General features: G+C 39.8%; 1 long non-coding RNA gene across 2 annotated transcripts in view; it reads right to left on the bottom strand.

Annotated features, from left to right (window-relative positions):
* LOC129505763 (uncharacterized) overlaps positions 1-26,614 on the bottom strand; it is an 88,192-nt gene extending 61,578 nt beyond the window's left edge. For both annotated transcript variants that reach the window (XR_008663599.1, XR_008663598.1), the window contains exon 1: positions 26,416-26,614. This is a non-coding gene — a long non-coding RNA (uncharacterized LOC129505763). The remainder of the gene's footprint in view (positions 1-26,415) is intronic.
* Positions 26,615-27,174: the final 560 nt, after the last annotated feature.

A 27,174-nucleotide genomic window follows, 5' to 3' on the forward strand; every position in this document is an offset into this window, starting at 1 on the left:
TGTATTTTTTTGTTAATGGGATTAGAAAATTTTGGGCCCTGGAACCTAAAAAAACTACCAAATAGCTATTTCATTATGCTCTTTCATCATATTCTGTATGCTCATTGAAAACAGAACAGAACGTTAAATAGAAGGCCCAGAGGATAATACACTCCAATTTCTACTCTTACATAATCTTTTGAAAACATCTAAAATATGCAATCAGGGTTTAAGCATGCCTGGCTTTCAATCAATCCAATTTTTAGAAAGATAGGGTTGAGCATCAGTGACTCTGAGAGGATAAATTATTCTATCCTACTTACTGTGTATCTACATGCATCTACTATAGCATCTCCCAAGACCGGAAAAATCACTTGTTCCCCTTAATATCTATGTGGGAACATGAAAGATTTTCATTGGAAGGGGACTTAGACACCACCTGACCTAGACACTCTCCCTAACCAATCTATAGTGCCATCTTGAATGCCCCTGGTGACTGTAGATGCATAAACAAACACTGTTCCTTTCTGTATTTTAATATATCCTTAGTCCAGTAAATATGCATGGAATGAGTGACCCTGGGAGAAGATGGTTGATATTTCCTGTTTCTTATGCTCTTCAGCTGTCGCACTTACATCTGCAAATTCTCCTATAATCAAGGGTTAGCACAACATTGAGGAATAAAATAAAAAGAGGGATCCAAAGGGAAACTATCTTAAAAGAGATGATGAAACTTATCTTTGATGGGACACAGAAAGGTTAAAAATTCTCTTTGGGTACCAGACCAAATGATCTTCTTTTTTTTCTCCCCTTTAAGAATAAGCAACGAGGAGTAGTCACCAGATATCAATCATTTAGCCACTCAAGGTGAAAGGCAAGCTTTTCCTTAGATCATTTAAAAGGATTATTTAGGAGTCAAGTCTTCAGAAAGCAAAGGCGGTGTCCAGTTCTCTGTTATACTTCCCATCTCTCTTAGCCTGAATAGCAAGCGTTTTATGGACCATCCATAGATACACAATGCATTACACTCTGAGTTTTCAGAGGAAGGGGATGGAGAAGAGAGAGAAATGAATGCTTGACTCCAGGCTGAGAGTTTATTTGAGTCAGGTGTGGGTCTAGTAGAAATATGCAGAAAAGAATCTTGTGGAGGAAAAATGACTCACAGGAATGTGAGGGGGAAGACTTTTTAATGTCAATGTCCATATTTCCTGATTAAAATATGGACATTTGCATCATGCTCAAGCAGTCTAAATATAATAGCAGCTAAGACTCTCTAAGAATACTTCAACTCTTATTCAAGAACAGGAAAAAAAAAAAAAAGAATGAGGTAAAACCCTAACAGTCCAGTAAAAAGTATTGCCTAGTACAATAGTATCATTACAATAAAACCTGTTAGCTCATTAGTTAATATTTTCAAGTCAATGCACAGATGATTGAGCAATCTTTCAGAATTAAAATAAATAGGTCCTTGGCTAACGTTTCACAATAAGACTATGTCCATAGTCGAGACCAGAAAGAAAAACCTACGTTTTTACTTTTAAAAATAGTTTGCTAAATGGTATCTTCAGAACTGCTTTTAATAACATTTAAATTTTAAACACACATAACTTAAAAACAAGGCAACAAAGAAAGAAATCATTAATCAAATGCAAGCATTATCCCACAGTGAGTGCCTGTTAAAAATCACTCAAATATGAATTATTGCAATCATTGTCTTAGGTCTACAAAATCCAAAGCATTGATAAAAAAAAAATCACTAAAATAATCTTTTGAAAAGAAAATGCTAATGGTTTTTCATGAAGTGAACCATGTAGTCAATATTCAGAATTTTTCCTAATGCTAAAAATACTTTACATATGGCCTCTAAGAGCAAAACTCGTCTTGGGTATGCAGAAGAAAACCAGAAAAATGTGAAATATAGTGAAAAGAACAGTAGCTTTGGAGCTCTGGGATCTGGCGTCACATCTGACACCAAGCTTGTCAACCAGGCTTCTTTGAGAACTGGGATTGAGCCTAACTCCCCAAAGAGTAAGTGGGAAAACGATTGACACAATAAACATGAGAACATGGGGTCTCTCAGAAGAGAGACTTCTTTGATGGAGATCTGTTAGTAAAAATCTGAACAAATAATTTGATCCAGGTTCTTCTATCTTAAAATATATCCAAAATCCAGCTATTGCTCACCATTCCCACTGCTACCATCCTAATACAAGGCACCTGCCTCTCTTGCCCAGATTATTGCCATAGTGTCCTAACTGGTTGCCATGCTTCATCCTTACACATTACCACCACCCTAACCCTAACATGCTCTTCACACAGAAGACAAAGTGGCTCTTTTAGTCAAATCATATTAGGTCCACTGCTCAAACTCTCCCATTTCACTCTGAATAAACTCCCAACTCTTAACCATGTCCTGCAAGGGCCCTACAAGGTCTCCCCACTCCACACCTTCACAGTATCTCCTGCCACTATTCTCTTGGTCACTCTGTTTTAATTCTAATGGGTTTTCTGACTCTTCCTCAAGCACTTTAATCACACTCTTTCCCCAGGGGGGTTTGCTCTTACTGTGTCCAGGTCTGAAAAGCTTTCTTTGAATATTCATATTGCTCCCATCATTCTTTCACTCAACAGTTGGTTCAAATACTACCTCATCATAGAGGTCTTCCCTGATAGCCTTACAGAAAATTTCATGCCCCACTTATTGGCTGCCACCTTGCTGATTTCAGATACGTATTTACTGTAAGCAGAGAATGTGTTTATTTACCACTGTCTTCTCAGTAACTAGAAGACTATGAGACTTAAAAAAATAAGTCCTCGGGATCCCTGGGTGGCGCAGCGGTTTAGCGCCTGCCTTTGGCCCAGGGTGCGATCCTGGAGAACCGGGATTGAATCCCACGTCGGGCTCCCGGTGCATGGAGCCTGATTTTCCCTCCTCCTGTGTCTCTGCCTCTCTCTCTCTCTCTCTCTCTTTCTCGCTCCGTGTGACTATCATAAATAAATAAAAATTTAAAAAAATTTAAAAAATAAGTACTCAATAATCATACGTTGAATAATAGAATAAATGGATAGCATTCAATCTTAGAGGTATGTAAGCCATAAAATCTCTTAAGATGCTATCTATTTCTTGTATTTATTCCGTAGTCACCTCTTCTAATCTTATAATGGTGTATCTATTTATGTGATTCATTTATTTCTCACTGTTTATTCTTTGATGAGCTCTTTATCAGTACTTTTTAATGATTAATACTTAGGGGATAGTCTCATTAAAATCTGTAAAAGTAACCACTGTCTTCAGTTCAGGCCATTTATTGATCACAGATTTGTAAAACCATGGGAATTAAAGGAAATGCAATTTATTTGATAAAATCCTATAACTTCTGCCTGATTCCCTGAATTCCTAAGGTTTTTGTACTCAGCTTATAAAGAAAACTGGGACCATGTGATTATTACAATTTGGACAGAGAAAATCTAAGACTCTTAAAATTGCTAGCGCTATTTCATTCTTAGAACCAGTTCTTGGCTTTCTGCAAGGGTTTTTCTAAGTCCTTACCCATCTACTCAGTATTTCAACAAATATTCACTTTGCACCTACTAGATTAAGAGCACTCTGCTGAGTGATTGCGGTCCTGCCTTCAAGGACTGGTCTTCTAAGGATGAAAAGACAATAACACAAGGAACAAAGTGTTATGTGCCCTGAAAGGGATAGAGCTGAAAGGTTATTAGGGTTTAAACAAGAGATTATGCCCAGGAGGGACAGATAGGGAGGTGTATTGGACAAGGTGGTGAGTTGGACCACATTTGGACATTTGGAGAAGAGTAGGGAAAAATCCTTTCAATAGGAGGAAATAGCATAAGCGAACTAGGGAGATATATGGAAAACAAAACAATAGGTTCACATAATAATGGGAAACCTTGAGCTATGACTGTTTATACACTTAAATTCTCTGCATGAGAATACAGTAACTCTAACATACAGTAAGGCCTACATTTTTTTTAAAAGATTTTATTTATTTATTCACGAGAGACACAGAGAGAGAGAGAGAGAGAGAGAGAGAGGTAGAGACACAGGCAGAGGGAGAAGCAGTCTCCATGCAGGGAGCCCGACGTGGGACTCAATCCCGGGACCCCAGGATCACACCCTGGGCTGAAGGCAGCGGCGCTAAACCACTGAGCCACTCGGGCTGCCCAGTAAGGCCTACATTTAAATGTACTTGCATACACACTTGAAAATATGCATTTAAAAAAAACTAAAAATTTCCCTTGTCCTCCCTAGTTTTACGATTTGAAACAAAAAGAAATTTTCAATGATCACAGTGAATTAGAAAATTCATAAGTAATAATCACATATTATCATAGGTCAAGGACTCATATCTAGCTTTGAGCACTTAAAGAAAAATAAGGAAAAAAATTACATAAACTTTTAAACCATTCTTTATAGGCAGTGTAATTAGGAAATGTGTCACATACATTAGGTTACATCGTAAGTGTGTTAATATGATCAGATCTTTGCTTGTGTGGCATGATGCATGCCTACATATGCACGTTGAGACGGTTTTCATGTTTTCTGTAAGTACTGAATATAAACATGGCAAACTTGCTGAGAAACCTTAGGGTAATACTGTTCTTCCATTTTTGTATTTCTCGTGAGAGTCAACATTTTATCTTCCATGTGCAATTCATAATTTCACTATAGCTTTCCTGATCCATTGCATTACGAGCAAATATGTGGCAGGGAAGGGAATATTGCTTTCAGTTAGAATGTCAGCATTGTGCATTTTCCACATCTGAAAGCATCTTACACTTTATATAGAAACATTGTCAAATGAAAAATGTCAATATTCCTGTGCAAAGTGGATATTGAGCAAGGGAGAGAAGTTGCATGGACATTGGGAGGCCCTCGCCACCATCAGCCCGTTGGTGACCAGGCACACGCTCTTAGGATTGACAACCTAGAGTCCTTCCGTATGGGGGCTGCACTTGCTTTTTACACTTTCAAGAATAAAATTATATTTAGCCTGAAACTACCTACACTGACTTAAGCGTGAGCTCCAAATGTGTAAATGGGCACAAAAATAAAGAGGAAAATAAATGGTTGCATGCTTTAGTATTGTGTTTAGAGAGTGAACCCATTTGGGAAAAACACACGTGATAGTTCATGCTTGGCTCATTATTTAACTTTTGGCAAATACAGCATCACCTCATCTGAACTGAGGCCCGAGTTAGCCTTCTAAAATGCAAATCTGAGGGATCCCTGGGTGGCGCAGCGGTTTAGCGCCTGCCTTTGGCCCAGGGCGTGATCCTGGAGACCCGGGATCGAATCCCACGTCAGGCTCCCGGTGCATGGAGCCTGCTTCTCCCTCTGCCTATGTCTCTGCCTCTCTCTCTCTCTCTGTAGCTATCATAAATAAATAAAAATTAAAAAAAAATAAAATAAAATGCAAATCTGAGCCTGCCATACTCTGTTGGTAATCCTCGAACGACCCAATGACCCCTGATTACCTGATGCGTAGCAAGCGCTTCATCGCTATGGGAAGGAACCACGTGTTTATTATGAATGGGCTACATGGGATTTCCAGAAGAAAGTACCCCCAATGCGTAGAGTGAGTCAATGCCTCTGTGAACCCAAGGTGTTTAGTGGGAATTCTGTAGCCAACTGCCTTCAGATGCAAACTGCAACTCTTCCCGGGGTCTCCGGCCTGCTGGCCTACATTCCAGAGTTTGGACTTGTCAGCCTCCTCAGTTGCATGAGCAATTCCTTAAAATCAATCTTTCTCTCTTTTTCTATCTACACACACACACACACACACACACACACACACACACACACCATTCACATACATGCATACCATATTGGTTCTGTTTTTATGGAGAGCCCTGGCTGGTATAGGAAGGAGGGATGTCTTAAAGGTGGCTATCTGAATACCACTCAGCCTCTCCAGGTAGGTTTCACTGTATAATTCCTCGTCAAATCCTGTCACACACTTCCCTCTTAGAATTATTTTAGAACTAGGTCAGTAGAGATCTGTTGGATGCATTGGCTTCACCTTTGTACTAGAATTATTCCAACACGCAGGACTGGCTATCCCAGTAGTCACTATTACATCTCTAGAATGTCTGTGCTGAAAAGCAGCAACTTTGAAGGTTATTTCTGCTAAGCCACGTCCTGCTGTTCGCTGCCCCAGGAGGCAAAGGGCTGGGATCAGTGGAAGGGCTGAGAATAGAAGGCAACGGGGGGGGGGGGGGGGGGGGGGAGATAAGAGAGAATCCCGCACCTCCACCAACATCTTGAGCCAAACTGTTTCCGATGCCTGCAATGAGTAATTAATACTACATAGTGAAAAGACTTGGCTAGAGAGGTTTTCTTCCTATGATTACGATTGTTAAGTATTTGTGGAAGAATTTTTATCAAATATGGATCTCAGATAACAAAGTTTCTCACATGACAAAATATATATTTTTTGTAGATATTTGCCAGGCCCTGTTATTTTAAGCATCAAGACAGCGAGGTGGTTTTAGGAACCCTGAATGGAATCATTTATTGAAAAGGACATGTTCAATTTGACGGTGAAACCAGAGCTGGATGGTTGGTGGAAGGGTGGGGAGAAGTTGAGAAGCAATTTTCTGGGGGCCGGCTTGGGTGAGGGATCAATCTGCTTTACTCCTTACAGTTTGGAACCCTACATCTCAGCCCTGGGGGGGAGTAAAAGGAATTTGCCTGTGGTGCAAATCTCCAGGGGATCTTTACCCACGGGGCTCTAAATGGAAACTTCTGGCAAACACTTCAACCTTTGGTCCTGATGCTTCTCTGTCTAGAACTGTCTCCTTCTTATCATAGGTGTTTGGTTATCTGTTCGCTGTCTTTAAGATGATTAATTTAGGTCAAGAATCAAATATGGGATTTTTTTTAATTCCAAAGCTGTATTTTACTCTTTTCTCTACTGTATAGTCCACTGCCTTTTATTTCTTGTGGGCATATCTTCATGGGGAAAGGTTCCTCCTCTTGTTCCTGACTCCACTAGCACACTAGCAGAAAGAATACTCTTCATTCTTCTTCGCTCACCTCCAGACAGGCATTAATTGGAAAGTGTGGCAGGAGAAACTGTGAATGTGAGCCAGCCTATACCCATCTCTCCCTGTGTGTGTGTGTGTTTCTCTCTTTTATTTTCTCGGTTTCTCTCCCTGAAGGGCTGGTCTGCCCGCAGAATGTGTATGCTCTTGGACGACCTTCTCCATACCCTCATCTTCAGCCCCCATGTTCAAAGGTGTAAGGCCGCATTTTTTTCAAAATGATTAGCTCCAACAGTAATAAAGGTGATAGCCTGTCTCCATCTGTCTTCTTTTTATTTCAGGGCTTGAGCAAGGAAGAAGGGTGCTATACCTCGAGTGCCTCGAGAATCCAGACGATGTGAGCATTGTTCGAAACAAACCCTTGTCTACTGCATGAAAATGAAGCATCACCAACATATATTTACCTACACTTCATACTGTCATTACGATAACCTCTTTATTTTCTGTAATTATGACTCAGAACCGTGTGCGTAATAGGGCCCAATTTGAGAGATTTTGTGTTTTTCTGGAAAAAAAAAAAAAAAAACAAACCTAACTCAGTTTCTTCAATTAGTTGTCCTGACACTTCATTTTCTCTGAAATGATAATCTGTCCTTAAATTAGGATAAATCAAATGAATACAGATGAAGACTTTTGATGGCAAACACCTGTATTACAGCTTCCTTTGCTCTATGAGAGTAAATTTGACCCAAAACAAAGCAAATAGCTTTCATGATTTTTTTTTTAATGTTTTACCACAGACTGTGCTATTTTGTGGAACTGACATGCACTGCCATAACAAACTTTTTAATTCTTTATGACGTTTAGACACACAAGGAGCTGAGAGAGAGGTTGATGACTGCCCTGTTACTACATCATGATTTCTTTATTCTTTCCTTGGGTGCTCCCATTCATTTACAAGTGGCATTGCTCTCCAATAAGAAAACCTATTAAAACTAAGAGCCTAAGTAAAAATCTCCCTTCTCAGCAATTGGAACCATAGAAGTTTCAAGAGAGGTAGGATGCTACTCCAGCATCATAATGTTTACCCATATAAAAGCTATGACAAAGTAGTCAAAGCTCTTGAAACTGGCTGTACGGGGGCGGGGGGGGGGCAAACAGATACAGTCGTATCCTAAAGGACATAATTTGAGACTCTATGTATGTTGCAGTCAACACATCAGAGGTGGCTGATAAAGGACAATATTCAGGGGGCTCCTGGGATCAAGTCCCACGTCGGGCTCCCTGCGTGGAGCCTGCTTCTCCCTCTGCCTGTATCTCTGCCTCTCTCTCTCTCTCTGTGTCTCTCAGGAATAAATACATAAAATCTTCTTTTTTTAAAAAAAAGAAGAAAATCCATCCTGACAGATTCACTGAGACAATGAACTGAGTTAGCAGGAAGAGAGGACACTCCTGGGGGAGCATCATGGTGCTGTCATCACAGCGGCTGGACACTCGACACTGGAGTGTCGCTGCCACAAGAAGAAGAGATGAGAACAGAATGCCAGGGGCTACTGTTCAGGACACTTGAACTCTCTTTGGAAGTAGCCCTGCACACCAGGGTCGCTATGCCCTAAACCAGAAGTGTGGCTGCTGTGTCCGAATGCCTCACGAGCTTCAACCTGATTCCTTGGTCGCAACTCCCCATCATCTCCACTCAGGCTTCACCATGTGCTCCCTTGCTAACTCCTTGAATTGTGTTTTCTTCATGAAACTATTCTATGTTGTCTCGCAAATCAACTTAGAATCTCTTTAGCAGTTCCACTGGACATATATCCCTCCAAGTCCATCTCCAGAGTGAATCAAAATCCCTGATGTTGATATGGCAATTTCTAGAAAGTATGATTCTGTCTTCTAGCTCAAATATCCTTAAGGTGAATTACGGGAGAGTCAAAGTCAAAATAAGCTCCTTCTCATTTGTCCCCTAAAGAGAAAGGAGTAGAAAGATGGTTGTGGCGATACTGATGAATGGGATAGAATTAGTATGAGGATTCACTGATGAGATAAAGGATCTGAGAAATCTAAGCCCAAGTTTTGAGGTGATGAGTGGCAAGAACTCACCTGTCAATTGCATGGACCAATGGCTCTACAATCAATGATCCCATGAGCCACTCTTGCTAGGAGGCTCCAAATTAATCCAGAAAGTAGTTTGATGGGAGTATTTCGTTTTCATCTAACTCCTCAAGCACCATGTTATTCTATCAATCCCACTGCTCTGAAGTTATTTTGAGACCACTACATTTTTTTTTTTGGGGGGGGGTTCCAGGTCTGCTGAAAAGATAAGTATCATACTTTTAAGCCCCAGGAGTAGGGCAGTTTTAATTTTGAAGATTCTTGAAGCAGTGACAGGTAAGACTGAATGGACTTGGCACGTGTGGTCAATGTTTATTGCTAACTGTGCTAATGCCGTGCCATATACATTCTCAATACCACCACTGGTTTGATGAATATGAACCCTGGAACATAGAGAATGACACGAATGAACTTGAATAATCCCAAGGTTTATTTGAAATGTATTCTTTCAAACGCCTGTAGATTTATTGGAAAAATAAAATACAAATGTCCTACAGCAGAAGCTACTTGTTTGGTCGCACTGCAAGGTATCATCCTTTCATGTACCTGCTCTCAGAATAGGGGAGAGTGTGATTATAGTCAATAATGACTTGACAGCACTTTTTTATTCAGGATCGAAACAAGCAGCAATTATCTGATTAAAAATACTCCCACAAATTACATGAAACAAGAAACATTAATACAGATCTATTTTTTTCTGAAAAATGAACCGATACGTTTGATTAATCCTTAAATTCCCATTTTCGGATATTGTAGGACTCAAAGAACAGACTTTATCCCAAAATTATACCTTACATAATCCAATGTTTGTTTTTATAATTCTGAGCTTATGATATTTCTTCTGATCTTTATTATGAGGCTCAATTATGTGAAAATTATTGAAATTAGGATGATTTTGAAAATGTAATTCCTTGAAATTTCTGCTCATTTTGGATTGTGCATACTTAGGAGGTTCCTATCCTCAAATTTAAGATTTTTTTTCGAAGATTTTATTTATTTATTCATGAGTGCCACAGAGAGAGACAGAGACACAGGCAGAGGGAGAAGCAGGCTCCCTGTGGGAAGCCCAATGTGGGACTCAATCCCAGGACTCCAGGATCCCAACTTGAGCCAAAGGCAGAGGCTCAACCCTTGAGCCACCCAGACATTTCAAATTTAAGATTTTTATCATAAATGTTTCTACAACCATGTAGAAAGAGTTGTCTTTTAACTTCAGCTTATAGTTAATTACTTTGGGTATTTTTATTTTATTTTGAATCAACTTGATTATGAACTCTTTGAGGACAGAGAATAAGTTGTTTTTCGCATGCTTTTGATGTCTTCCTATGTAGCCCAGTATTTAGAATAAACAAGAGCTCCATAAATAAGCTTTGAGTTAAAGTAGCACAGGGATCCAGCCTGTTTCCCTGTAACCAGAATCTAGGCAATTTGGTCAACATCTCTTTTGCTCTCCACTCTTCAGGGACACCATGTTAGTTTAACTTTACTCTTTATGTATATGGTAATAAATTCATGATAATACACAAATGTTTTATTGAATGATTTGAAAATCACTTATGAATATGAAGGTTTAAGAGAAAACTGGATGCAAATAATGAGCAAGTCCTTAAATATAAAACTTTCTATTAAGAGTTTTTGAAATGCTTTTTTTTTTTTTTTTTTTTTGAAATGCTTTTTGCAATGACTATTCAGTAACACTTGGAAGACTGGGAGTAGTTACTTTTCAGAGATAAATAATGGAACTTTTTCAGGACGGTGAACATGGAAGACAATTTTTAATTTATTGTAGAATTTCTCAGAATTTAGAGCAATATTGCAGACAGGAAACTGCCAAACCAGCTTCCAGTCCCTTGCTATTATGTTGCACTTGACCTTAAACAAGTTTTACAACAGTAGGCTGAGATTGCACATAAATACACTAGATACATGTTTTAAAATAGTGAATACCTTCAAAGATATTTTCAAGTCAACGAAAAATACATATAGTAAAAACTCTTTCAGATGTAGTATATTTTTAAAATGCTCTACTGTTGTTTGTGGAATGAATGAGTTTCTGTAATGAGTTTCACTACCTGCCTTTTTTTTTTTGTAGAAAGCTGAGAAGCACCAAGAAAATTTTCAGGCAGTGACTGACATTTCTTCTCCAAGAGAGAAGTTGATTTGACTCAGAGTTTCACATCTAGAAACATCCAGTTGAATAACACGTAAAAAATCACGAGAAAGAAAGTCTTGTGAGTCCAACCAAGCCTCCAACTAAACCGAATTTTAGTTGTTTATAAAAATTCTAGAAAATGCCAGAAAAAAATTGAGAGGTGTGAGATTTTAGAATTTCTAAGTACATATTTTTATTTCTTGACAGACTCCATTAACCCTGATCCAAGATTAAGATTGTTTACAGATTTCCTTTTCTAAACCATGAGAACATTAACTGTGCTGATGTCCAATATCTTCCCTAGAGCTAACATTCAGTAAACATTTTAGATTGATTACGAAATGGCCACATTGTAACAATTTGATAGCACTGTCCGTGGGTGTCATTTCGTCGTTTCGTAAGGATCACTGGTGGCTGCATTCATTTGGACGGAGGCCACTGCAGGCTGACTTCTGTGCTACTGTAAATTGTCTTAAAGCCGAGTTCAGTGCATTTACTAAAATGCTCGGAGATTAATTTTTAAAAATTTGCAATCAATACCGATACATCCTTCTTTTGCAGCGTTACTGCTCTTTAGATGGAACAGCAGAATGTAATCTGTTGATTAGGTAAAGGAGACAAAAACAGGAAACTGATGGCCCATAGGGAAATACGAGAACAAATTGATTTCATAAAACAAATATAATCGGTGTGACAATAAAAGATGTGTTATCCACACAGGTCAAACTTTATCATGGTGACTTTCAAGAGAACTGGGTATATAGGAATTTTAAGTAAATAAGTAAAATAAATGGGCTTTTCCATGGTGCTTATATATGTTCTGTCTCAATCTTCCTTGTAATGGAACTCATTAGAGATTTGACCTGCACATCTAAGAACTGATTACCCATGATAATGTGAGATCAGACAGGCATTCTTCCTAGAATTAATACCATCTTGCATTTATAAAATGCTTTATTACGCTGATGTTCCCCTCCCACCTATTATGCCAGACTTTAGAACAATAATATAAGAAAAGTCATGAAGAAAAGCAGTTAGATGCACAGGGGAAGTGCCTGGTCTTTGGGTTCAAATGCTAGTCCACTATACAGGCATTGGGGCAACTGGGACTTACTGCGGAGCCATCCTAGTGCTAAATTTCTTCATTTCCACAAAAAGAATAATAATAGGACTTGCATCATAGACATTTTAACGAGAATTAGATGTACTGTACGTAGAGCCATGGTTTAGTGGCAGTAAGCACTTACTACGCATCCCTAGCGTCATGGGATGTCCAAGGGGGTGTGTTAGACTGTTCACAAATGAGAAGCTGAAAACAAAGGGGTTAAGTGCTTCTGGAGGAGGTCTGAGGCTTCTTATTAAAACAAATTGACTCAGCTTTATCTGTAGCGGGGCTTTTATCAGAACTAACGTTATTAAGCAAATGGAAATGTTGTGCTTTCATCTCTGTGTTTTCTTTTACCCAGTCATTTTTAGAGAGACACCTGAGAAATGGAAAGAATTCTATCTTATGCTGGGTAAGTCACTCCATGAATTTAGATTATTACTCACTCACTCCTCTCTTCAGGGCTCAGTTTCTTTGTCTACTCGTAACCTCTAAGGACCTTTTCTGACTGAAAGTTAATATCATTTCATAAACTGGATAATCAAAGTCATGAACTCTGAAGTTGGACTCTAATAAATAAACACCCTAAATTCAAAGAAAAGAAATCCACACCGTGGCCATGAAAAATGTTATGTTCCATTTTATGCATATCATTTAGGCACTGATATTTCCTAGATCACAACTTCCTTTGGTTTAGCATCTCACTTCAAAAAAAAAAAAAAAGGTTATAATGGAAATTCAGATGCATAAATTCAACTTAGCATTGTCAGCAATCACGGAATTAAAGTTTTCCCTACCAAGTTCAAATGTGACCGTTAATAATGTATTGTCTGTTAATGGGTGCACATGGTGCAATGTAGCACAGCTTTACAGAACGACAGACAAAATTCAAATCTGATCTAAGCAAATATTTCTGCAAGTCTACGTGATTTTCACTAAATTCACATTTTCAGCTAAGAAAATACTTTCTAGATGTAATATGATACTTTTATTTTTCTCCTTCATTCTTCCTTTCTAAAGATTAGGTTATATGATTATTTGAATAAAGTGACTTTTTTTTAAAAAAAAAAGAGGGATCAAGAAAATCACAGACCTTTCCCCACAATTTCATATTATACATAATTTTATGACACTTGATTTTTTATGCTGTGGATAACTACAAAGGCAGTTTAATTTGGATCTATTCTGTGTTTCCACCATATCTCTGGAGGCAGAGATAATTTTGGTGGACCACAGGCTTAAGAAATCAGTTTCCAATTGTCTGATTTATGACATAATCTGAATACTTGTTAAATTGTTGATCACACTTCCCTGAAAAGATAAATTAAATCTCTTGTATAGACTCTAGTAGACAAAGATCTCAGTAGTCATAACTCTTTATATTTCCAGTTTTTTTTATATAATTCATTTCACATTTATTATTTAACTCACTTGGCATGATGTTTTCCTCCATGGACTCCCACCACTAGTGCTGCACTCCCGAGTTTTGGACTTTTAGTATGAGCCCTGCTGCTGACATTTGAAACTGAAAATTCAACTCCTCACACTTATTCCCTGTGGAAGTTCTATATACCATATACCACAATTATAAACTAATTTACACCTAAAGCATGGTCTGTCTGAATTAGCAAGAGAATTTATAACTTTCCTAAGTTGTTCATAAACAAGAAATCTGAGTAAATTTGCATTGCTAAAATTCAGGGTAAAAATGTTGTCAGAGTTCCTCAACAGTCTTACAATGATTAACTTCTCTATAATAAAAATAGAGGTAGTGCGAACTTGAAGTATAACTTTGGTGATGCCTTGAAGATGTCTATTTTGTGACTCTTAGTATGAATGCCCAGATCAGCATCTGGGAAACCCCCACATCATATCATAGGATTGCAATAATAGCAGTTAAGATCTAATGAAGTCCTTCTTGTGTTACCCAACCCAGTGGTTCCAGATTATTACAAGGTTTGCAAAGAATATCCGCCCACCCACCCACACACACACACACACACAAAGTCTTTGTGAAGAAGTGACCATATCGTTTCCTGACCTGACTTGCTTCATCAGTAAAATGCATCGTCTGAATTACCTAAGGTCTCCCCAAACTATCTGGTTTTACAAATGCTATTTCATGCAGAAAATCAGCAGACTCAGGTGAAGAATATGCTTCAGAAGGTACATATAGGAATCAAAGTTTATATACGAAGGGATTTAACAAGTGAAAATTAGACATTTGAAAGGAATAGTTTTGAAAAAAGTAGAACTATGACTCTATTTCCAATAGGCTGGACCACGTGGCACCTGTGTAACATACTGAGATTATTTTGAAAGCACAGAATTCATTAATCTGTTAATAGTCTCAATTTTAGCTAATCATGCAGAGGTATGTCATGGGACCTTCAAGATCCAGGAGCCTTAATTCCCTAAACTACTGACAGGGAAGTTGAGGTCCCAAAAGAGTCACCCAGTCACTTAGTAACATATCTTCTTATTCCTTATCCAGTGCTCTTCTTATTTGCTGTGTGACTATAATGAGAAACAGACATAAAATTACTGAGAGATGTTCATGAATTGAGCAAAGTTTTGGAGAAACAAGAACAAAAAAGACCCCAATGAGCAACACTGACTATGAAATGATCTGGAGGGAAAGGATATGGGTAGCTTAAAGGCTAAAGAAGATGATGGGCAGCTGAGAAAAAGAAAAGAAAGTTCCAGAAATATTTCGTAAATATGTTTCTAGTTCTTTTTGGCCATGTTGTAAGAGAAGAAAAAACCAGTATTCCATACTCTTGAATTCATTTTATAGTAGAAAGGTGACACCTTTGAATAAATTGTTTGGTATACAAACACTATAGAAGAGATCAATTTTAGGGACCCCTGGATGGCTCAGTGGTTGAGCATCTGCCTTTGGCTCGGGTCATGATCCCGAGGTCCTGGGATCGAGTCCTGCATCGGGTTCCCCGCAGGGAGTCTACTTCTCCCTCTGCCTGTGTCTCTGCCTCTCTCTCCGTGTCTCTCATGAATAAATAAGTAAAATGTTAAAGAAAAGATAAATTTTAAATATGTTGTATAGCAATTTGTTCTTGTAAAAAACGATGCAGTCAAAATTATTGTGTTATTATTATTATTTTATTATTATTATTATTATTATTATTATTATTATTAATACCTATCCTAAAAGATCAGGGGCCTTTTATTGAGGGCTACAGCATACTCTGATGTGAACCTGAAAAAAAAAGGTGGAGTCTTGCATACTCATTTATTGTCATCTTTAAATTGTCGCCCTACGTATGACGTGGAGTACGTATTTACTAGTGGTTACCACTGTCCAATCTTGACATAAAGGTAGCTCATAAATGAATGCTGAAAATACAGTTTTGTTGGAGAGCGAGCTCAAGTCTCTAACCTAGGTATTTTAGTTGCATCTTTTCCCTGGAGGCATTAAGATCTTGACTGAGGTTTCAAATTGACTTTAGGTATCTCATGATACAGCGCTACCCAAATAATTAGTGAGGGACCTCTAGGGAAGAATAAATTTAAAGCCACCGTCATGTAATTCTGAGGTTTTCTCTCTGAAGATTATGTTTAAGGTAACCCATAACAGTAAAGGTTCTGATGCAGATTTGGACTCCGATGCCCCTGTGGATGCCCTCACAGAGGCGTACTAGCAAGGAGACGTCTATGTGGCAATGCATTACCACATGGCTTATGCAAATCCGTAGCAATACTGAGCTCAAATAAGGATCTCGGTTTCAATACCTTTTTTTCAGAAATGCATTTGCTCCTCTTTAAAAAGAAATCTGACTCCACATGAAGAGGCAAAAAACAATCCTAAAGTCAATGCTCATTTCTTTAACTATGATATTGCTGACATTTTCTTATCAAATCAAACCAAACATAACTCGGTGGCTCTTTAGAATATTTTAAAATAAGCATCCGTATGAGGTATTATGAGTGTAAAAATATGATAACTAATATCCATGAAGCTCCTATAATACCTGCTCCTTTATAAAAAACAATACAATGAGAGCAATGACTGTTGGGTTGAAATATAAAGTTTTAGTCATATTACCAATCCCTTATGTAATGTGAAAACAGTAAAATCTAAAGAATGTGAATAAAAGGGAGACAGGAGACATTTTCTCAATTTCTGCAACCAAAGGAGTTAGTGGTGGTAGGGCAAAGAAATCTTTCAACCTAAATCTTTATATTAATTCGTCATTATGGTTTTTTAACTAGAAATGAATAAATACGGTTTCCAACGAATATGTTCCCTTGAAAAATCTCTCAATAATGTTAAAGTTAAAGTAAGAAGCAATGAATACAGGAACTTCGTATTTGATATTTCATTCATTTTGTATTGTTTGTGATACATCACTAGGTGATTAAAAATGAAGATATGAAAGACAATCTGGCAAGTAAAAGATAGTGATTACTCCTAAAGCCAAAGGGACATCAGGAAATAGAAAGGGGTTTGGGGTCTTCAACTAGATCTAGCTTATTTCTTAAGAGCTTGGAGTAAATGAAGACAAAAATACTAAAGAGTGTCGATCTTGGTGGCAGAAACATGAAAATGTATTTACACTGATTATACTTTCTGTGTAGTCTGAAATATTTCTGAATTTAAAATGAATTTTTCCTACTTTTTGTATTCTAGTTTACAAAGATGAGTTTATACATGACTTCTTTTGTGAAACTTTAAAACCCTTCTTCGTATGTGAGAGAGTTCCTTTTCTTCATAGTTCAAAACTATAGATTTAAAATGAATAAATTTATGTAATTTAGAGAATTGTCAAAACTTTCAGCAGAAAGATAAAATTTTAAATCTTTTAATGTATTCTATACTAATAGCTTTCTTTTCCCCTTTTTTGGTTTATGTAATTAATTTTGGGTCACTTGATATGGAGAGCATGTTAGCTAACATTTCAAAGGCCTAAACATGGCTATTTAATTCAAAATATCGATTAATGCATATGTATCAGTGGATTATCTCTCATAGTTATCAAACACTATGTAAATATGGAAATACATTTCATAGAATTGTTGAAGTAAACGAGTTTTACTGTATTCCAGGATCAAATGGTAGGGCATTTTGTATTTTCTTCCCTTAGTGAGTGTACTTTTTTAGAAGTAAAATTAATCCCCTAGGAAAAAAAAACAAAACCAAAACCAAAACCTAGAACATAAGAGCTTCAGGTATTACTAAGAGGGTACATGTAAAAAATTAAACAAATTCATTATCTGTGATTTTCTATGTTAACTTCAAGGATAATTTGTTTAGACAGAAATCACTACCTTAAATATTCTTAGAAAAATTCATCATAACAGCAAATGTACCAAGCTGGTTAAAATGCAAATTGCACTAGAATCGCCTTAGTTATATCTTGAAGAACACCTATTGTCGCTGTTTATTAATTATAAAAGAAAGTGGATGTAAGTTTGCAAATCTTCTTAACCTCTTTTTTTTTTTTTAATGTGGGCATCATAACTGCTGGCTTGCTTTTTATGCTAAGCACACTGTGTTCATTCACAATTTGAGGCTTGCACATAGTGTCCAATAATGGTAAAGCACTTGCAAAAATGTTGCACCTGGAACAGGAGGAGGGACGAGAGCAAAGGTCAAATCCAGGCCTTAATAAGCATTGACTAAACAGACTTTAGACTCAGTGAAAAGTCCAGACGACCCCTGCAGCGTCATCTTACAGCTCTGATTTTCTTCTTTTCAAGATGTAGTATAATCCATAAATACAACCAAATCACTAGCAGCTTAGGCTTTGGTTTGGTTTTTATCTTCCAGGGTTTTTTTCTTTTTTTCTTTTTTTCACCCCCCTCTTCACAGAGATTGGAAAAAAAATTAACCCTTTTCTGGCCTCGGACTAACCAAAGAATGAATTTCTTCCTGGTCACTGTTGTCAGCTTAAATCTTTATGTCCTTCTAGGGCTGGGGGGGGGGTGGGGGGTGGGTGGGAGAGAATCACTCTGTGAAGAGCAGTGGCCAAATGTTTCATTTTCTCCCATTTAACGTTGACACAGCCCAGCGATGGCTAAGAGCAACGGGCAATCAGGTGACTCTACAAATCAGTGAACTATGTCTATTTTATAAATGTTCCTAAGCAGTGGAATTTTGGTATGGTCCTGATTCCCATCACACAGAGGCCACATTTACGTACAGATTTCTAGATAATCCCTATGCATGATGAACTATAATCGACTAGAGTCAACTTTTTGATATAGTGGCCACGTTTAGGATTCTCTGGTACAGTTCACACTCTTGTCTTCTTATGGACATAATCCCTTTTCAACACTTTTTGTTCTATTCAACATCTGCTGCAGGAGAGGTAAGGCCCTTGGAGTTAAAAACAGCAAATTTCCCTGCAGTTGATATACCCAATCAAGTATGAAGTGCGGGAATGAAGAGTCCACGTCCAGTGCATCACTCGGGAGAAACCTTGCACCCCACGGTGGGCCCGTGGCCCAGGCGCTGGTGGCGAGAGCTGGCCAATCAAATTCAGGGTAATCTCGTTATTCTGTTTACAACACTGCAGATTTTCAGGATGCCAGAGACGTCTGCATCTGTCCCCCCTACATATATTCTTCTGATGTCACATATATCCTGTTTGCTCCACTCGCTTCACAGTTTAAAAATATAAAAGTAAAAAAAAAAAGAACTTTTTCAGCTCTGAGTGTGAACCGTAGCTGCATAATTAAGGGGGAGGCAAAGTCTTACCTAAGCTGGGATGGCTGAGAGCATAGCCAACTGGGTGAGAAAGCCTCAAATGCTCAGCTGTGTGCTGGAGTCTGGGGAAAGATTCTTTGGAAGCAACGTGCAAAGAGATACAAATGGTGTCCCCGGAGAGTGAAAGGGGGGCCCGGGTTTCTCAGGGATCTCGGCCTCCGACTGATGATCACAGTCTTGCACAACAGGAAAGGGGGGATAGTGAGGGGCAGACATTTCCCACAGCTGCAGAGCTCCCCAAACTGGTCACAATTGCTCCTGTGCTGTTCATCTAAAGACTTAGGGTATGCGGGAGAGCAGACGAGCAAACCCCAGCCAGGGCCCCATAGAAATAAAAATATTAAAACTCATTCAGTATTCGTGATTATTTGTGATCCTGCAGAATCAAGACCTATTTTTCAGAACAACATGGAAGGAGGAGAAGTGGCAGTGACTCAAGAGTTGGGTTCCTTGTTTATACCTATCCGTTTTGAACATTTCAGCCTCGACCATCCGAAATTACAGCACCAATATCATTTTGATGATTTTCCTCAAGATCCCGTGATCCATTAGCTCCTTCATTAAACGGCTAGATTCACTGTCACTTAGGATGTTATTTGCAAAGTAAAACCGAGCTGAAAGTATGTATGATTTTTAGACTTCGTATCGTGCCTAGGTTTTCTGTTTATATTTTGCTGTCTCGAGGTTCTAAATATATTTTATGCATTCAGGGTAATAGAACAAAACACGGGCCAAACCCCTGCCACATATATTTTTTTTCTAATAGATTTGTATAATTCGTGCATCAGGAGGAGAATCATCAAATAGGAGACATAGTAATCAACCCATATACTTAATGACATAATGAGATCTTTTTTGGCATTTTGGTAATATTCTATATACACATACATATGCCAATCTCAGAAATTTAAGTTTTATAAGGTTCATAAAGAACTGACTTTCTACGTTGGTGGCTTAGAGCATGCCTTCATAGGTGTGAAGCCCATGGGCAATCACATTTCAATTTTTGTGATGCAACGAAACCCTAATTGATCTTATCAATCATAAGATGCGTTTTTCAAACAACTGCACTAGCGTGGCTTTTGATGAGGCATGCCACTTTTTGACACCTAGTGGATTTGCCTGAGATAAAAGGTTACCTGGAGAAGAACGAGCAAAGAATTCCAAATCAGAGACAACGTTGCTGTGAGGCCAGTATTTCTCAATGGCACTGATGTTTGATTCAGATGTTTTTCTTATCTCTGTCACAGATTTCAAAAATACGCACCTTTGGTACACGTTTCTGTCTTTACTAGTCAAAATAATGTCAGGAGCGGAAGGATAACTTGTTTTCATCTCACACTTTTATCATTCTAAAACTAAACTTTTTTAAAAAGAAAACATTTTTGACTCTTTGAAGTAGTAGTACATAAACTATGAAGAAAATTATTTGAGTCAAGAACTTGTCCAAAAGAAACAAACCTGAAAACTCACATGCCCACTGTCACAGCATATGTGATTTGCTAAGTGAGGCACTAACTATACAGGTTGTCTTCAACGCTTGCTATCTTCTAGCAATCCAAGTCCAAATGAAATCTCCAGAAATGTTATATATATATGTAATGACTACACACATTAATAGACCAAGGATTTTATATAGTGGATATTTTCAAGGTTAAGTTTTAAAGTGTATATATATATATATATATATATATATATATAGGTTCCAATAATGATTTGTTCAAAATATATTTAGTGTCATCGTTCCTTCTTCTTAACTCAAACATTATGTCAAGATTTTAATGTTTTTTTAAGCCAATCATTTGCTTATTACCAGCTAGCTGAGAGACGATGGAGGTGCATGATAACTTTTTTTGGATTACTTGCGATGAAACGGCACAAAGAGCCAACTCACATAATTTGCATCGAGGATTGCTCTTGCAGCTATATTAATTTTAATAAAAATTAAATGTTTTCAATCAGTTTAGATTGGCTGGTAAGGGAAAAACACAAAGACAAAACTGAGGCAGCGAGCCTTACAATGCCTCCACTGATTTCTCCACTGCCCCTTCCTCTGCACATGGTCAATTAGAATTGAAAATCCTGTGCTGATTTCATTCGCTGGAATTTTTAAGCAGGTCAGGAAGAAAGATGTTATTGAAAGGAAAAGTCTCATCTAAATAAGAAAGGAGCACGTGGCCATCTGGTCCTAGCTATACATATAAAAAGTTATTTCAGCTGAACTGCAGGCTTGATGTTTAAAAAGATGTGCCAAAAATCAACCCAAAATCTGTTTACGGTAAAATATCCCAAATGTTTCTTTTTCAACCTCCAAATATGCAATACACAGTTCATTTCCTATCTGTGATTCATGAGCCCATTTGACCCCAGCGCCTCACTGAGCTTGACTTGAGTTTCAGGCCGTGGAACATTCAATCACTCTTAGAACACTACTCCTTAATGGGAGATCAACAGGACCGTGGGCCTTTTGAAAATTGTGGAAATAACTTGGATAGTTTTCACTCAAATTAATTTTGAGTGCTGTCTGCACGTAGGCTTGAAAAGAATAAAGTCGGAGGCACGACACAACCACACCAATTTTCCTTCTTTCCTCATTGTGACTTGAGATTCCTGTGCATTCCCTGGGCAGTGCTCCGGCATCTGCTCAAAATAATTTCAGGTCTCAAGCCTAAAAACTAAGGTTTGGGTTTTTGTTTTTTGGCTTTTTTGTTTTGTTTTGTTTTTAAACCCAATCTGTCCTTTCATAAAGAGAAATTATGAGTGTGAGTCTACTTTTAGAAATCATCTTCATGATGTTAAGAAACAGTTTTTTTTAGTACCATTTTACACTGTTAGCCACGTTAGAGTCCTATCTTTTGATGTGACTGAATTATGTTTTGAGAGGAGGCATTTGCAATAATTATATCATCAATACGTTCATTGGGCCATTATCTGAGTATGTCCCTCTGCTAGCACAGACATGGCTAGCTGACCTCCCCATCCAAACGTCATTGTATTAAAATATGTTAATATTCTAACCCAAGAGCAGCAAAAAACAATCCAACCAACCTCTGGTTATAATAACACACCAACAATTATTTTGGGTCATAAAACGATATTCAAATATATTTTATATGCATATATCCCATCCACACACATGTGCGAGAACACATGATTATAGTATCAACAGACAGGCTACACAAGAGGGTGGGTTTTCACTAAAGTCTTCAAATAAATAACTCAATTCAGAATATTCTACTATATGAAACACAAGAATCTTGACATATCTCTGACATAAGATGTCATTGGTTGTTTTTGTATATTTACTATGTTTGTTCTGCCCATTTCAAATAAATCATTACTATTGTGTAAGAAGAATAAACTGTACTATAGTAAATTGTTCTTTCTCCTTTATGCTCTGAAAACCCATTTGTTCTTGAATTGGCGTTACGTAGTTCAACTATTTCAATCAAGTCCATTATCTTCTTTTCTTTGAAAGATGCCTTTTTAGTAAACCTGTATCCCCAGTGGGCAATGTCATGTTTTGTTTTTAGAAAAGTAGGTGAAATTTAAATCCAACTGCTTGTTCATTTTTTTATATTTGACAGAACAATTATATAATTCATCCTCAGGCAAGAACTCCACTATATGCTGGAAGGACTACTTATGTAAAAATTATATGGAGTCAGGCCCAAAAATTTCTCAAAAAAGTTATTTATTAGTTCACACACTGGAGTCTTACCCCACAGAATGTCACCTAACTTGTGCAGCTTGTTTTTCCTAAGTACAAAATGTGTCTGTTCTTTGAGCAATATACTTTCCTCAACAAAAGTAACATGAGAGCAAAAAAGAACAGAACACTTTTCCTCTTGTTTTAAAACAATCGTACAATGCATCAGCAAAATTAATCTCATTCATTTGTATGTTGGTGTATAAATAGTGCTGTTCGTATACATATGTCTTGCAAATCCTTTCAAAACTAATCCTTTTCTAAGTATGCAAGGAAGAAGTACTAGGAGCAAATTCCAAAATTCAAAAAAATAATATAATGTTCCAAATACTCAGGTATTACAGGAACTGGTAAGTATACCCGGCCGTCCTATATGAAGTGAGGATTAACTTAAATCACACATCAAAACTTAGTAATTCAGGACATTACGTATACACAGTTGTTCCATATTTATGTCTCAGAGATAGCCATACGTTTCCATAAAATCAGTAAACTTTGCTCCATTCGAGTTAAGTAAAATAAAACAGCACATTCAAATACACAGACATTATTAAAAACCTATACACTTGTTTGGCGGATAACTGTTCAGTGGAAGCCCCATAAAATAAACTTGAGGATAAACGAAAACACTGCGCCAGCCCACAAAATTTTAACCCGATAATCCTCTAACCCAGAGCACACGAAAGGAGCATCACTTTTAAATCATCTGTAGACAGTCTTGCTTCGCCCACCAAGTTAGAGTGCGACGATTTAACGTCTGCAAAAATGCAAATGGCAAGTAAGGCTCCACCGAGTCAGAGCACCTTTCAGCCCCGTAGCATTTTTATCCCAGTGACTGCAAAACCGTTCACCATTTCCACACCCTATCCACACCACTGAAACGCGGCCACCTCTGAAAATGTTCGGCCAGCCTGTGAGTAAGGCTCCCCAGACCCAGAAAACTGTGCCCGGCTACAGATACCTGCATAAACATGCCAGGCTGCCCCATAAACACATCTTCAAGAGACACATAGCTGCAAATGAAACAGTCCTTCCCTGCGGGTGTTGGTTAACCCCACCAACATGTGAACTTCCTATGGGCACACACCCAACAGACGCTGGCGATTAGGTGATTGAAAACGTCGCCCACAAAGGCGAAATTTTATATGTGATGACATCACCGGCAAACCAGGGCTTCTCTGTGATATAATGATATAATTGCCTGGCTGAATGTGTCTCTTGAGTGCGTGCATGTGCATGTGCGTGTGTGTGTGTGTGTGTGTGTGTGTGTGTGAGATAGAGAAAGAGAGAGAGAGAGAGAGAGGGAGAGGAGGGAGGGAGAGGAGGGAGGGAGGGAGGGAGAGAGGGAGGGAGATGCTTAAAGAACAGCATCATCAGAAATGCTCTAACCTCCTGCAAGGCTTGCAAGAATCTTTCCGCAGACCTTTGACTTTCTCCAGATTTCCTACAGCTTCAGCTCATTCAAAAACGCCCTTCCCGCACGAGGACATGGGGTTTTGTGTCCTCAGCCCACGGTGACTCCCCGAGCATCCCCACCACCACCCCCCGATGGAGGTGCCGGGATGAGATTTCTCCACCAAATGAGGCATGCGGGTCGGTAATAATGCGATGCAGGAGTTGCAGGGTCCCCGGGGACCTGCCTGCCTTTGAAAGGCTGAGACGTCTTGGTTTCAGGGGGAGGGTGGGGGGGGGTAATGAAAGGGTTAAAAATCGAGGCTGTCTGGGATAAAAGAAAGGGGATATTGTTGTCTTTAATCTTTCCGCAGTATGTGTAAGACTTCCATCCCGGATCTGCACGGAGCAGGGGCAGAGGCTCGGCGTGCATTGCGTGCAAGCTCCTTGATTGTCGAGGGGGGGAAAAAAAAAAACCTGGCTGGAGTCCAGACAGGCTGGAGCTCTGTTGATCATTATGTCTAGCCTTCAGGTGTCTCGGCACCCAGTGGGCGGCGGTGGGGGAGGTGTAGATAACGTGAGGCCAGACAAAGAGGGGGGAGGGAAAAAAAGAAGGGGGAAAAAAAAAAAACCAACAACAGTGTATTTTAAAAAGATCATGCGAAAATGTGTGTCCAAGTCCTCTTTAATAAAAAAAAAAAAAAAATGAATCCTACCGTCTTGGACTTTTATAATTAGAACACGAGCCGGGCTCCGGCAGATCTCTTTAAGCCATAATTAGTTATGTCTGGAGCCTTGGAATAATTCCCTTCAATAATTGATGGGAGTTGATACTCTCTCCTAAAAATAAGGAGGGCGATGCTTTCTCGCGCAAACTCTCCTTTTTTTGCGGGAGGCTTTGTCGTTCCAAAGCCTCATCAAGCCACAATCGCACCGACTGGATTTGCCTTTTTCATTTTCTTAGGAGACTCGGCTTATAACTTTTGAAGAATCTGGATGATTCTAGAAGTACAGGCGTCATGCATTGCGAGATTGCTCTAGCTGGATGTAAAGAGAAGGCAGGGATCATTCTTCCCCCATTTGTTTCCAATTATTTTATAAATCAGAAAGGAAAAGAAAAAAAAGACATACACAACACAACACAACAACCAAACCCTGCTTTGCAGGTCGCTTCTGTTGGGAACTCCATCAAAAAAAAAACCTTACCAAGCATGTAAGTTAGATGCTAAGTGTATCTTTTGCCCTCTGCTAAGGAGAAATCCCAAATTCTTTTATTCTTCTAGCATTCTATAAAGAAGCTTCCGCATGCTTCCTCCCCACCCCCACATCCTCACTCCACCCTATTAGGAATTTCAAAAAAAAAAAAAAAAAAATCTTTATCCCTGGAAGGCTGGATCCTGATACAGACAGCTTGTCTTTTCCTTCTGCCTTTTCCCCTGACCACTTTCCACAGTCACCTTTCACTTGGGCCGGGACTCTATTTCGCATTTTGTGGGCTACAACGCCGAGGGAGCAGCTCAGCCTCTATCATCATCATGAAATGAAAAGTGGTGGTTTTTTTTGTTTGTTTGTTTGTTTTTGGTTTTTTTTTTAAAGAAAGAAAAAAGAACATAAAGAAAAAGAAAGCTCTGGCTTGAAGCCATTGTTCAGAATTTGAGAGCTGTTTGCCCCCCACACCCCCCCCCCAGTGTCTCGGCAGCCTTTCATAGCTAATTATAATAACTGTCAGATGTCTGGGAAGTCTAGGGCACCCTTGTCAGTGGAGTCTGCAAAGTTTGCCTTTTATTATTTATTTATTTATTTATTCATTTATTTATTTATTTATTATTTATTTATTTATTTTCTTTCTTTCTTTCTTTTCTCGGGGAACCCATCAGATCTGATCCCGACATAGAGAAGGAAAAGAAGTGAACTAAAAGTGCATCTGCGTGCGCCTTCCTCTTTCTCCTATGAACAAAGCGGCGAACAGGGGCGACGTTCCGGGGTGCAGCCCCCTGCAGCTCAGCTCCTCTCCGGAACGCCTCGCTCTTCGGGCTCCGCACCCGCACCCGCACCCGCACCCGCACAGAGAGCGTGCAACAATTGTCCCCGCGGCGCTGGCCTGCCCGCCGCGTTACCTGGCCGGACGCACCTCCGGCGGGGGCCCTGCAAAGACCTGGCGAGGCCTGACGCCCCTCGGACGCGCACCCCCTCTCGGGCAGCTCGCCCCACCGAGACCCAGGCATACTCACAATTTCCAAGCGCTCCGGGGCGCAGGTCCCCCCGTCCCCGGGGGCGGAGCAGCGGCTCTGGCCAGGCGGTCCCCGGCGGCGCAGGTGCAAGCATCCCCGTGCTCCCGGAGGAGGCGCGCGGGGAGGGAGGCGAGCGCCTCTTTTGCAAAGTCCCTCGGAACTCGGCCCCCGGCGCCCGGGCGGCCCCGGCTCCCGGGGAAGCCGGACTCGCCGCAGTTCTGAATTGAACTCGGCCGCAGCCCGTGTGAGCGGCGGGGCGCGCGTCACGTGGGCGCAGCGAGCGTCCCCATTGGCCGCCGCGCGGCCCGGGCCCCGCCCCCGGCTCCGGGGGCGAAGACTTGAAACTGAAAGCATCGCCGAGCTCCGCCCGCGCGCTCGTCCCCTCTGCGCCGCGGGGCTGGGGGCTGCGGGGCTGGGGGCTGCGGGGCTGGGGGCTGCGGGCCGCCGCGGCCGCTCGGGCGTGGGCTCGGGCCTGAGGTCCTCCCTCCCGGGGGCCGGGGGGCGGTGGCGGGGGGCGGGCGGCGGACGCTGAGCTCCCCGCAGCCCGCGGCGTCGCTGTCCCCGCCCGCCCCTTGCCGCCTGCGGGATGCGCCTCGCGTGCCCGTCGGGGAGGCGCGGCCGCTCACCTGTCCGCCGGCCCACCTGACGCCGCAGGTGACACAGAGCGAGCCCCCCCCCCCCACCTTCCTGCCTTGGTGGCGCTCAGCCACGTTCGGAAGCACGAAGGCTGTTTTTATTTTCTTTCTTTATTTTTTTTTA

The sequence above is a fragment of the Nyctereutes procyonoides genome, unplaced genomic scaffold, assembly GCF_905146905.1.
Source record: "Nyctereutes procyonoides isolate TBG_1078 unplaced genomic scaffold, NYPRO_anot_genome, whole genome shotgun sequence".
In the NCBI taxonomy this organism is placed as follows: Eukaryota; Metazoa; Chordata; class Mammalia; order Carnivora; family Canidae; genus Nyctereutes; species Nyctereutes procyonoides.